Raw genomic sequence first — 13,622 nt, 5'->3', positions numbered from 1 at the left:
GCTGAGCCACAGCCTCTTGAGGTCCTGATTGTTCACCTGGGTGAAAATTATTTGGGGAGTGCACTGGATTAAATTTAAGAACTGGGAGACAGATGGATATGGAGCTGATTACGCAGTTGCAGCCTCACACTCGACTGGTTTGGTCAGAGAGGCTCATAAGATAAGTTTGGCAAGGGGCCAGTGAGCCAGCCTGCATCAACAAGACACAGAATAAAATGTGAACTGGGAGGTTTCCAAGATAAGTTTAGGAGTGGAGTGGCTGGGTGATAACACATGAGGATATCTGATACAATGATCCTAAAATCAGTCCTGAGCTTTTTAGGGAGGATGCAGTGCATCTGTCTGATACTGGAGCTTACCTTTGGCTCTATGACATTAGGAGCTGGGTCTGCATTTCCATGCTAATTGCTGGCATTCCCAGTGGCCGGTGTACAGTGTGGGAAAGGGTAAAAGGGCCAACTCCCAGAGGTAAATGAGACCTGGGATTTTGCTGTTGGACCTTTTATTCATGGGGAGGAAGAACCTGAAGTCTCTGCAGACTGAGTCTATCCCCACCCAACCTTGTGGTCTATATCATTCCACCCCCAGGGCTTACCTGGGGGGAATGAGAGAGAGAGAGAGAGAGGTTTCCCAATTTCACTGAGTTTGAGGGGAAGACTGTAGAGGGTCTGCCCTGAGTTAATGTTTGCATTCATGGTAAATACCCTGTAACACATATTGGAATAAATTAAATGTCTGGTGTGTGAAGCTTATCAGTTCCTCCAAATTTAAAGGTATCAGTGGGTCAAATATTGGCTCTAAGGCCCAGATCCTCAAAGGTATTTAGGCACCTAACTCTCACTGAAATCAATGAAAGGTAGGTGCTTAAATACCTTTAAGGATCTGGGCCTACATGCTTTGATTATGATTTGTCTGAGGAGGGAGGGAAAGTGCTTTAAATACACAGAAGTAATTGTCCACAGTAGTGGGAAAATACTGATTGCAAAGAACAAGGCTTTTGAATGTTTGTCAAGAAAAGAAATTAAACATTTGATTTACTGATCAAGTAAAAGAATGAAGTTTTAATGTGCTAGTTACAATGTAAATATGCAAGTCACAATAATAATGAAATTGGAAATACTTAATGTATTTAATGCAGTTTAATGGAAAGTAAACTATTTCTTCACAATACCATTTAAAGTTGAACAGTTTTAATAAATGGGAGGAAATTCAATTATTTGTCTCAAAATTTGTCAGATACTAAGTAGGTACCTTATCCATAGTTCCAAGTACCCTATCCATAGGAACCCTAGTCCTAGCTCAAAGTACCCACCTATAGAACTTTAATCCTAGGTCAGGGACCCCTACCCATAGGAACTGTAACCATAGTGCCAAGTACACTACCCATAGGAACACTAATCCTAGGGCAGGGTAAGCTACCAATAGGAAACCCTAACCCTAGGTCCAACTACTCTAATCACAGGAACCCTAACCCTAGCTCCAAGTACCCTACCTACAGGAACCCTAACCCTATGGCAGGGAGCCCTAACCTAGGAACACTAAATGTAGCTCCTAGTACCCTACCCAAACCCTAGCCCTAACTCCTAGTACTCTAATCATAGGAACCTAAATTTTAGGGCTGGGAGCCCTAGCCTTAGGAATATTAACCCTATCTCCAAGTACCATGCACATAAGAACCTGAATCCTGGGGCAGGGAGCCCTACCCATAGGAACTCTAACTGTAGCTCCAAGTACCTGACCCAAAGGAACCCTAACCCTAGTTTCAAGAGCCATGCCCATAGGAACCCTCACTCAAATAATTTACATTTTGCAATGGAATATTAAATAAAATAGTTAACTGCATGAATTACTAATGTAAAACTTCAAACAAGTAGTTTTTAGATTATTGCATTTTATAGCTAATGTAGTAGATTTCAAGAGTTTCATAATTATTATTATTATTTGCATCATCTCATCACACATCATTATTCTTTCCAAAATTCAAAGCCCATAAATAATCTTTACTACTCAGAATACTGGAGAAGGAACTTGTGCTTACTTTGGTATAGAATCCCATTTTAAAATACCATCCTTTAGATGCTCTCCTCTTCTACCATGTGCATGCACACAGTCATGGATTGCTATCACCAGAATGAACATAGGAGCCAATAGTAAATTGGTGTGACCCTCTACTTATTCAAATAGCTTCATACGCATTATGGATTTCATATAAGTCTCTGATGTGTCCCATATATATAATTTTACACTAGAACTTCTAGATCTGAAAGGTCATTAGTGCAATTTCTTCTCTTGATCACTGATTCTTGGTGGTCACTTTGTCTATGTGTATATATGGTTGATTTTGTGATTAAAGTACAGAGAGGGCAGTGTGCAGATATGGTTTCTGTTCCCAGCTCATTTACTGGCTTTTTTGTGGGTTTTGGGTGGTGGGTTGGCAAGTCTCTTAATTTCTCTTAATTTGCCTAACTTTTCCTAGCTACAAAAATCAAGTTAATAATATCAATGTGCTATGTGGTGATAGACATTAGACCAAAAGATGGATAGAAGAATTAGGAACAGAGTATGAAAAACAACATTCTTCAGAGTTCATTGCTTCCTCCCCTCTTTCTGGGAGAGTTCCTGCACCTCCCTGTATTGCCACATACCCAGTACGATCTGCTTAGTTAAAGCCATCCAAAAGAATGTTCCAGCTATTTTAGTTGAGCAACTATCTCATACAGAAGTAAAAAAAACAGGAGGTAACCTTGTCCTAGAAGATTTAATTGGCATCATCCACATATTGTAAGGACATTTACAGACATCTGGCCAAACCAATGGAGGAATAAACCCTCAACTCAAGGATTCTGAAGAGAGTGTAAAACATAGTGGAAGAAAATATTCTTGAACATGCTAGCTAAATCTTACTCACAACTCACTTTGATCTTCTTCAGACCCTTTTTTGTTCATTTTTCTTTGAACATTCGTGCAACCAGTATTTGCTTGCACAAATGTTTGGCTAAATATTTGTATTAATTCAGATACAGGCATTCATGCACGTGGAAATCTATTCATGTGTGGACAAGCATATTCACACTAGAAGTGCTTGACCTGCCACCCTGTAGAGACACAATTAATTAGTTGGAAAGTGACAAAGAGAAGAGAAATCTGCTTGTCAGCCAATAAATCGGCCATATAGCTATCTTTCTTAGTCAGGAAGGAACACAGCTGTGTTAAAATCTATAGTCTGTGTATGTAGACAGATATACTGTATATATATTCTTGTTTAAAGGAAAGGAAACAATTTTCATGTCCTCTGGCATTTCCTAGTTAGATTTCTGTAATGCCATTAGGTTACACAACAGAGACCATTCAGAAACAGAAGCTAGTGCAGAATGCACCCATCTGGTTATCAGTGTGCCACACAGATGTCACATGACACCAGTTTCCATATTCTCCATTGTATGGTGATAATTTTCTAAGTGAAGTTCAAGATGTTGGTTTTAACCCATAAAGCCTTAGTGAGCCAGATAAGCTCACATGAGAAACTGCCTCTTTCTCCATGCCATGTTACTTCATTTGTAATCAGTATCAGCTCTTGAGTTCAGTTTAAATTGCTAATCTTCTGGGTCTACTGCAAGGTCCACATGCAAAAAGCATGCATAGACCCACATGGGAAAAGCCTCTGTAATTGAATCCTGGTCAAGAAAATATTTGGCTGGAAAGGAAGGCCTTGCAATATTCTCAGAAGTTCAACAAAAGCAGAGGTATCACCTCTATAGTGGAGAAGGTAATTCACTTTCCACTCTCAGCAGTGACTGAGAGACACTGCAGGAGCAACATGGGAAAACTTACCTTACTGCTGCCCTTATTGTTCCTGTTTGGTGAGTAAATAAAGGGATTTGTTTTCTGACCTGGTACCATTGACAAGTACTAAATTTGCACCCACTGATTGATGTTATATAACTCATCCCTAAAAATGTGTACAGTAACTTAACAATTTAGCAATCCTACATTACATCCGATTCAGCCCCATCTGATTCAAATAAGGAAAGATTCCATCCCCGTGTCTTCATAGTTCTATCATGAACACATAGGAAAGCCTTCCTTTAGAGCTGCACCAATCAAACAAGTTTCTAGGCCCTTGAATTCACTTTTACAAGTGTACCGAAAGCGGAGATATTTCCATATGACTAACCCATGTGGTAACCTACTTCTGATGGTCTGTAGCCCCACCCTATCTGTCCCCTAAGATCTACTTTTGTGTCACTCCCTAAAATGGTAAACAAGTTGTTTAATATCAATATATAGTGAATCTGATATTATTATTGGAGAATCAACAATGTATTATAGGATCTCATTTACTGAAATATTGAGATCCTGTAGGTGTGTGAGCCAAAAAGATTCATCACAGCTTCTGTCATCTAGTTTCGAAACCATATGAAATGAAGTCAACAGTTAGAGTTTAAAGTGAAAATCAATATGTGGATTTTAAACACCAGCTTTATTTCTTCAGTATAATTATCTGTACTTAATTAAATGATAAAAAATGTGTTGGATGCCCTACTTTAAATGTGATCTCATTCATTCTGAAAAAAAAATATGACAAGTAGGACCACCTTCCACTACTTTTTTTTTTTAAATAGGGATTCATATTATTCCCTTTAGATAATGTTTTTGTATAATTACTGTGCCTATTATACAGTACAATGATCAATTCTTATCACATTGCTCCAGAACCACTCAGAGCGTTTCTAGTTGTTTTTCTTCATTGTTTTACTTTCCTTCAAGGGCTTAGTTATTATGGGCCTGAGCTGGAGCCCATATTATGATGAAGCAAGGAGCTTATAAGCATTTTACTGCCCCTATGCCAGTTCCATGAAAGTCTCACTACTCCTGGCCACAGCTAACCCATCACACAATGGATTGGTGGAAGGGATTTGAACTTCCTCTCAGAGTGAGGTGAAGAGCTGCTGGGGACAGAACTTTTGCTAATCAACCTTAAGAAATCCTCCATGGATCCAAATCCCTCTCTACTCCTCTCTGTGCTGCAGATGTCACTCCTCCCTTACACTGCACTAGCCATCACTCTACTGTCATGGCAGTAGAGAGAGGAGAAAGGGAATGGAACTGAACCTCCAGTCCATTAAGTCTCCCCAGGTGTTAATCAGCCAAGGAGGATCCTACAAATCACATGGAGTCAGGGAGGCACTAAACATACTCTGGTCTACCAGTCCACTGAGAGATGAGTAATTCTTTCTACCAATGCCAGCCTTGGAATTGAGGCATTATGTGGCTGACCCAAAGGGCGGGGGAGATGGGGGTGTTGTATTCTTAGTATTCATGTAAGCCTATATGCCTATGGAATCTGACTGGTTCTGCACCATGGATGTGTTTGGCTGTACATAAATTTCACAGATGAAAAATTCTTTTCAGATTTATGTAAAAAGATGTGGGTTCATGTATAGAGTGAAGTGTGTTAAATGTGACATCATGTGACATTATGACAGTTAACATACTTCACTGTGGATTATAGATGTCTTCACCATGAAAACTCATAGGCAAATAAATACATCATGTACAGTGTTATGAGAAAGGGCAATGTTCTTCATACTGTTCAATGGACCACATTGGAATGAGCACTAGCAAAAAGTAATTCTCACCAAAATATCATGAAAATTAAACCAAGCATTACAAAAAGACAACATGAAGGAAAAGCCCAGAGCTCAGCCATACTGCAGAGATAGATACTTGTCCTGCCATGAGTGCAGGGAACTGGACTAGATGACCTCTTGCTGGTCTACACTGGGGGGGGGGGGGAATCGATCTAAAATATGCAATTTCAGCTACGTGAATAGCGTAGCTGAAGTCGAAGTATCTTAGATCGAGTTACCTACCATCCTCACGGCGCGAGATCGACGTCCACGGCTCCCCCTGTCGACTCTGCTACCGCTGTTTGCATTGGTGGAGTTCCGGAGTCGACAGGCGCGCGTTCGGGGATCGATATATCGCGTCTAGATGAGACGCAATATATCGCTCCCCGAGAACTCGATTGCTACCCGCCGATACAGCCGGTAGTGAAGACGTACCCTATGATTCTATGATAATGTACTGTGGCAGCAGTTCTGGTGCCTTGACAGGCCAGCATTTTCAAACCAACATTCCTACAGCTAACCCCTAAATCCACAGAGCCTGGATCTCTCCTTTACATCAATAAGACCTGAGGGTGGTAAGCATCTCTGAAAATCAGGCCACTTCTTTACATGCCTAAATATGTACCTGGGTGCCTAAATTTAGGTACCCAATATGTACATTATGAATTTCCTGTTGAATATTAATTTTCACTAGAATTTTGGAGCCCAAAATGTATTTTGATCCAAAAAGTTTGGATAAGCATTCAAAATCTGGAGGTTTATCTGAACCAGACCTCCAAGCTTCTTGAAGTTCACTTTTCACTAGTACAAATGTAGTAATATAATAAATTATGCTAAAAGAGCAGCTGAAACTCTGAGCTATCACTGTACAAGATAAGTCATTGGAGTTATTCTTTATGGTTTGTGGTGTGGGAATAACAGGAGAAATTATTTTCATTGACCCTCCATTTGCAATTATTTTTAGTAATTTTACAACAGTAGAGATGAGAGTTTTGCCATTACAGAGTTTTGATGGAATTTTGGTGTAAGATAAATTAAGTCAATAGGAAGTAACAGAATGAGAATATAAGTTATTCATCTTTCCTTCTGAGTGAGCATGACGAAGAGCTGATAATTTAGGGTTATCAAAGAGAAAGAGAAGACGAGAGACAAAGAGAGAACAGCACAGAGACAGCAAATGCACCTGCCTCTCTCTCTCTCTCTCTCTCTCTCTTTATATATATATAATTGATATATTATATATATATATATATATAGGTAAAATATTAGTAGCGTGCTCTCTCTGTGGCATCATGATTTTTAATTAGAGGTCAGAGTTAATGGCAATGCCCTAAAGCATGAAATGAAATTAAAGGCAGTTAAGACACAACAGAGCCACATTTTAAGTAAGGATTAATTAGGCATCAGTGGCACCTGCCTCATCACCAAGTTAGATCTGTTTTTACAGTAAGCAGAATTGATGTCAGAATTGAAAATATGGACTAAATCCTTTAACAGCTGAGTCAGATGGGATCTGAGCTGGGCTCCTCCAATGCACGATTCATGGAGACAGGATGTAACTGGTAAAAACAAAACAAACAAAATAGCCTACATGAGATCCATACACATGGCTCTACTGGATTTAAATTCTATTATGTATGTACATTAACCCTTGCACTATTGGTCTTGGGAGCAGTTTTCAACAGATTATCTATTCGTTTCAATTAAACTCTTGAGAACTTATCACAGTGTTGCAGCTGGAAGTTATTTCCAACCTACTGACATGATATAATTACTGTAACTATAATGAGTAGAATGATCAATCTTCATCAGTTTTCCCAGCAATCTGCATGTTTTTTCCTTATTTCATTATTTTAGCCAATATGGCCCCAATCCAGTGCTGTAGAGCTGGTAGTTCAAAGTTTTGTTTAAATTGGGGGTTTCATATTTGAAGGGACTGCATTCATTTTACTTGTTTTCTATTTTGTAAACTTACTTAGTGTGAATTAACTAACTTTCACATTAAGGATCAGATTTTTAAAGGACTGCGTAGTTTAAATAAGGACAAAGTCAGAACAAGAGCACTAAAGAGAAAATCCTGAAAACACTTATGCATATGAGTTGTCCCATTACTTCAGTGGGACATAAATGGATTGTAAAGTTAAATGTATGCAAAAATGTTTGAGGATGAGTCTCAGGCTATGCAGACAGGCCAATATTCACATATTGTGGGTAACATTTAAATAAATAAATAAAAATGAAATTGTCCAGGAGTAAAATTTCATCCAAGAGCTTCTTCTCAAATCCTACTGCCCAACAGAAGACCTAAGTTGGATTTTGGCACAGGGGGAGGCTTTCAGGAAGTTGTTCGTAGTAGTTCTTAGCTGCTTGGCCCTGGCATAAAATTAAAGCTGCAGGGAAGCTGCTTCTACGTATGTCACTAAAGGAAAATCACTCAGGGACCCTACAACAGTGGAGAACTGGGCATGTTGAAGCTTTATTCCCCTATTCACCCACTCTTCCCCTCTTCCACCACACTGTACCTCCACTGTTGATATCCCTCCTCTTCTCCCCATATACTGTAGTGGTGAGGGAAGGAGCTGGCATAAGCATAAGAAGCACAAAGTGAACTTGGTGGATCAGAGAATCCAGTTCTTATTCTCAGGCCTAGGAGGCCTTGTCCTGTATGCTTAACAGGCCAAGACCTTCCCAAAATTAGAAGTGAATTCCAATGAAGACCAGTGTTAGAGGCTGTCTATGACAAAGAAAGCTAACTGTAAATCAAAGCCACACAGTGTGGTAGCCTTCAACCACAGATAAATTTAAACATATTTTTTAGCAGTGGTTGCTTTAGAAATGTAGTCAGCTTCCTTACAGGGAGCCATCAACTGGCTGACTACTGAAAGATGAAACGAGACTCATGGTAGAAATTTTGGGGCGATGATTGGTGAAGCAACACATCAAGACCTGAGATCCTTCCCACATCACCAGGGTACTTCTGAGATTTTGAGTTTGGTTTGAGTGTTTGTATCTGAATATGAATTGAACTTGAATGCTCCATTCACCTCCTCCAGGAATTTAAGGAACAGTCTTCCAAAATTGGGTTCACAAGTGACACTCATAAATATTAACTAGTTCATGAGCTCAGTCTACATAAGAATATTACTTTATGTGCATCAGGTGAACCTGGGGCTCATTTCTTAGAAAGACAAATGCACTAATTCACGGCACCACCTAATCACCTCTCATCTTGAATTCCTTTTCAAAACAAAAACAAAAGAACTTCTCAGAGGCCACCTTTCCCAAACTCCTCCAGCACTACTGTTAAATCACACTTGAGAACTCTGCAAGGCAGATGTTATTCACAGCAGCATTAGGCAATATTAAAAGTAAATATTTATCTGTGATAAACACGTTTCCCTAGATAATTGTCAATGCAATAGGTCTCCTTTTTAAGGGCCAGCAACAATGTTTTGATGACAATCTTTACTTCTGCTTCAAAACCAAATGGCTAGCAACTTAAAAGTGAGAGAAAATGAAAAAATAGCCACCTGTGAAGAAAAGAAATGGTTTTGGTTTAAGTCTGATGCCAGTACAGTAGTGTAAAACAGTTTTTTGTTGAGCTGTTTAGAAGGCCATAAAGCGACACTCCAAATAAAAGTTAAATTACATATACAGAAACAATTAAATTGAAGTTACATTGCAGCGCTGGGAGGAGGAGATGCTGATCAGTGGGCCAATGGCTGGTGGGAAGTGCTGGGGGGAGGGAGTGGTAGGAGGCTGCCACTGGGTGCTCAGCACCCACATATTTTTTCCATGGGTGCTCTAACCCTGGAGCACCACAGAGTTGATGCTTATGTAATGATCTGAAGAAAGTAGAGCAACACCACAATATCACAGCTGACCAGGTGGCACTCTAGCTTCTGCTCAACAGGAAAGCTCTGAACAAGCAGCCTAAAATACTACTTAGACAGCAACTGATCCGGAAGAAAATCATTTCAGCACGCCATACACAATAGATGAAGTCAATGTCAGAATAAGTCACTTGAAGATCTGCAAAGCAGCTGGACTCAACGACATATACATGGAGCAAATAAAGCACTTTGGTCCTGCAACCAAAGTTATGGGTATGATGCCTTTTTAACAATTGTTCATCAACCCTTAGCATAGCTATGGCAACGAGCCCATGTAATAGCTCTATTGAAGGCAGGGAAGGATGCCTCTGACCCAAAGAACTTCAGGCCAATATCATTCCTATGTCACCTTTATAAACTTTATGAACATCTCATTCTCAATCACATCTCACCTGATATTGAACTGCATCTAATACCAGAACAAGCTGGATTTAGACCAGGAAAGTCCTGCACTGGCCAAATACTAAATATCACCCTGCATATAGAAGATGGATTCAAGAGAGGGATGATAACAGGCGCTGAGTTCATAGACTTATCAGTGGCATACAATACGGTCAGCCACCAAAACCTTCTTTCCAAAGTATATGATATGATGCATGACTACCCCCTAGTGCAGCTCATCCAATCACTTCTGAAGAACAGACGTTTTTACATAGAACTGTGCAAGAAATGGAGCCACTGGAGATGACAATGAAATGACCTCTCACAGGGCAGTGTGCTAGCACCAACCCTCTTCAACATATATACCAATGCCCAGCCCACATAGAGCAATACGAGGAGCTTCATGTACACTGATGATCTATGCATCACATCACTGGAGAAGGACTTTGCCATTATCAAGAACAGACTGACATGCACTGATTAGATTAGAGTGGCATGTACCTTATCTCTGGAAGAATTGTTTCTTCATGTATTCCCAGAGTAAAATCCTGGCCCCATCAATGTTAACAGCAACATTCTCATTGACTTCAACTGGTTAGGATTTTACCCTCCGTATTATTTTAAAATATCTTCATAGTCTTCTCTCTAAGAATATGTTTACACTGCAGCTGCTTCCCAGAACAGGTAGACAGACGTGCAATCTCTGCTTGAGCTAGCACACTAAAATTAGCATTGAAGCCAGGGTAGCACTGGCGGTGGCTTAGGATAGCCACCTAAGTTCAAACGCACCTAGCCCCCACTGAATAAGTATGCAGGCAGCTAGCCCAAGCCACCTCCCATGCTACCCCTGCCCCCCATGTTGCTATTTTTAGTGAGAGCTAACCCGTGTCTATCTATGCATGCTGGGAAGCATGATCCCAGCTGCAGTGTAGACATGCTCATAGACTCATTTGCCTCTTTTTTAATGTTCCATGATTACCTTTTATGCTACTTCACTCCTATCTTCCCACTCTAGGAACCACACAGGAAGCAGCACATCATCATTAATGTATTTTCAGCTCAGTATCTTTACAATGGATGCTGTAAACACAATACGAGTCTGGCTGATGTATGACACATATATATGTATTACACTGAGGTGCTGCAAACTGCTGAAATGACTCAGCAGAAAAAAACCCCACAGTTGCAATCTGCAAGGTCTCTTCCCCAAGAGGTAGGGTTTACAATGAGAAATAAAATAAGTTAACATATACAGAAATTAAACAGAAAAGTTCAACCAAATTCATGTTTCATCTTTAACCCAGTGGTAGAATTCTACTTTCCTTCATTGTCACCCCAACAACTATTTTATTAGCCCTTCCTCTGGGGAAGAGGGAAGGTGAAGATGAATTGAAGTCAACCTGTTGTTCATGAGGGACCAGGTAATGTCATTACACTCTGTCAAAGAGTCTACAGAATCTTCTTTCTCTGTTTCATTCTCTCCTAAAAACAAGGAAGAACAATGAAAAAAATGTTACATTTGTCCCTTTCATGCTGTATGTATTATGTTCACATTTCCACCATGCTTAAGCCCCAATAAAACTTTTAAATAAGAATTAGAAATGGGTGAACCTGAGTAGATTTAAAAAACCTTACCACTGACCAGAACTCATGCCGAATCCAACCTCAAGATTTAGAATAATTTAGTAAACCTTGTCTTCTATATGCGTCTCCACTTATTGGTTCTGGTACCAAAATTCCAAAAGGAATTTGTAATGTATTTCCAACCAGACCAGAAGCACAAAGTACCGAAAAACACATGAGATTCCACATCAGTTTTGCAAAATCAAGCAATTTGGATAAAAATTGGGGTCAACTTCTGAGTCATTATTCAATATTTACTGGGACCTTCATCAGGAAAATGCCCATTGATCTTCACCCACTAATGGTAAAAATATCTGCACTAATGATATTCCATGCCCAGTTTAGCCATTAGAATTTGCTGAATTGTGTTTCACACAATAGAGATGTGTTGTACTCTAAAAGAACTCCTTGGGTTTGGCAGAATTAAAATGATGTTATGTATCATGCAGTAAGCAGGCTGCACACTATGCAATCCATTGCAAGCTGTTTGCTAATGTAAGCCTTTTGTCACATTGCTGAAATGCTGATTTTGAACAAGACTGGGCTCAATGCCATTTAGTGCTGGTTTAACTACATCTTCATGAAAACTGCCTCTCTTCCCTAGAAACAAAAGCCTTTGCCAGTGTGCAGTTGAGGTCTGGAATCCCATCACAGAAATTTAGTTCCTACTAATGTACCTGACTAGTGACACTAATCATTGAAGTCTTACTAGTGAAATGTTAGTCACTGATGCACAGCCTTTCAACCACTAGGGCATCACCTTGGGACCCTATTCTGGGTACTCACCAGTTCTCAAATATTTTCAAGGATTGTCCACTCTGAATGTTTTTCCTAGAGCCCTTTTACTGAAAGTCTGTTCTTAAATGATAATTTGGGGTTGCCCCTCCTATTCTCACCATCAGGACACACTTACTAAGGCTGTCACAGGCATATACAGTAAAAGCAATACAAATGCCTATATTTAATTTTGTGTATATATCCTCGGTTTCTCCAGTACGCCATTTTAGAAAGATAGGGGCTGAATCTATGTTTTCTAACAGTGCTGAGCAACTGAAATGATGAGTTTATAACAAAAGTGCCTTTGCAAACTTTTTTGTTTGCTAGAATGAACAAGACAGTAACATGTGACCTAAAATAGTTTTGCCCCATTGACTAGCTAGCAAGACCTTAAACAGGAACATGTGTTATCTTACTATGGGCTAAGTCATGACTAGTGGTACATGCTCGCTTAGTGGAATAAGGGAATGTAAAGTGCTCCCTTACACCATTGCGCTGACTACCTGCACTGTGATCACTGCTCGGGGGGAAACAGCCTCTGCAGAGCATCTATCCTTCCCTTCCCGCATGTGGACAGGCCGGAGGGGCCTTGACTGTATCCTTCCCACCCCGACACAGCATGCCAGCAAGTGCAGCTGAGCTGCATGGAGAGGAACAGACTGTGCAACAGACTGATAGCAGCTTACTTCCCTCCAGAACAAAGGAGAACCAGAGGCTGAATTATGACTCTCTCAGTTTGGTCGCTAGTGTGCCCATTGCTTAGAGCTTGTGGTAACTTCACGATGTAACCTTAAATACACTGTATGTCATTTTGGACCCATTTTCTGAGCTGGACTCTGTGCACCTCCCATTTCAGTTACCCTCTCACTGCCTTTCTTCATTTTATTATTGCTTTATGTATATTTCCTAGTATGGGGCCAAGCCCGGTGACTGCTCCTTCCAAACTGCAAGGCACTCCAAAGGAGGCAGGGAAGTTATCTGGCTCAGCAGAGGAGAGAATAGTCTGCAGCATCTTAAAAGACAGAGATAGTAAACCTGCTTCACTGTGCGGAAGGGAGCACTCTAAAGGATTGTGTCACTTGAGGCACAGTCCCTCCTAGAGCTCTCTTTGGGGAAGTACGTCTCTGTACCATCTCTCAAAACTGTGCCTTAATGGGACAACTGAGAGCATGGGGACAATTCACTGTTGCCCTGTAGCTTGTCTGATCATTTACACCCAGGCAACAGTGAATTGGGCCTGTGGTTTTCCATTAAGCTATATTGCACTTCAATTATAAACAAACATTAATAGCAATGCCAGTGCCATTGGATAACCTGA

Source organism: Mauremys reevesii, linkage group 6 (genome assembly GCF_016161935.1).
Source record: "Mauremys reevesii isolate NIE-2019 linkage group 6, ASM1616193v1, whole genome shotgun sequence".
Lineage (NCBI taxonomy): Eukaryota > Metazoa > Chordata > Testudines > Geoemydidae > Mauremys > Mauremys reevesii.
The sequence above is the reverse complement of the archived record's forward strand: the minus strand, read 5'-3'. Positions refer to the sequence as shown.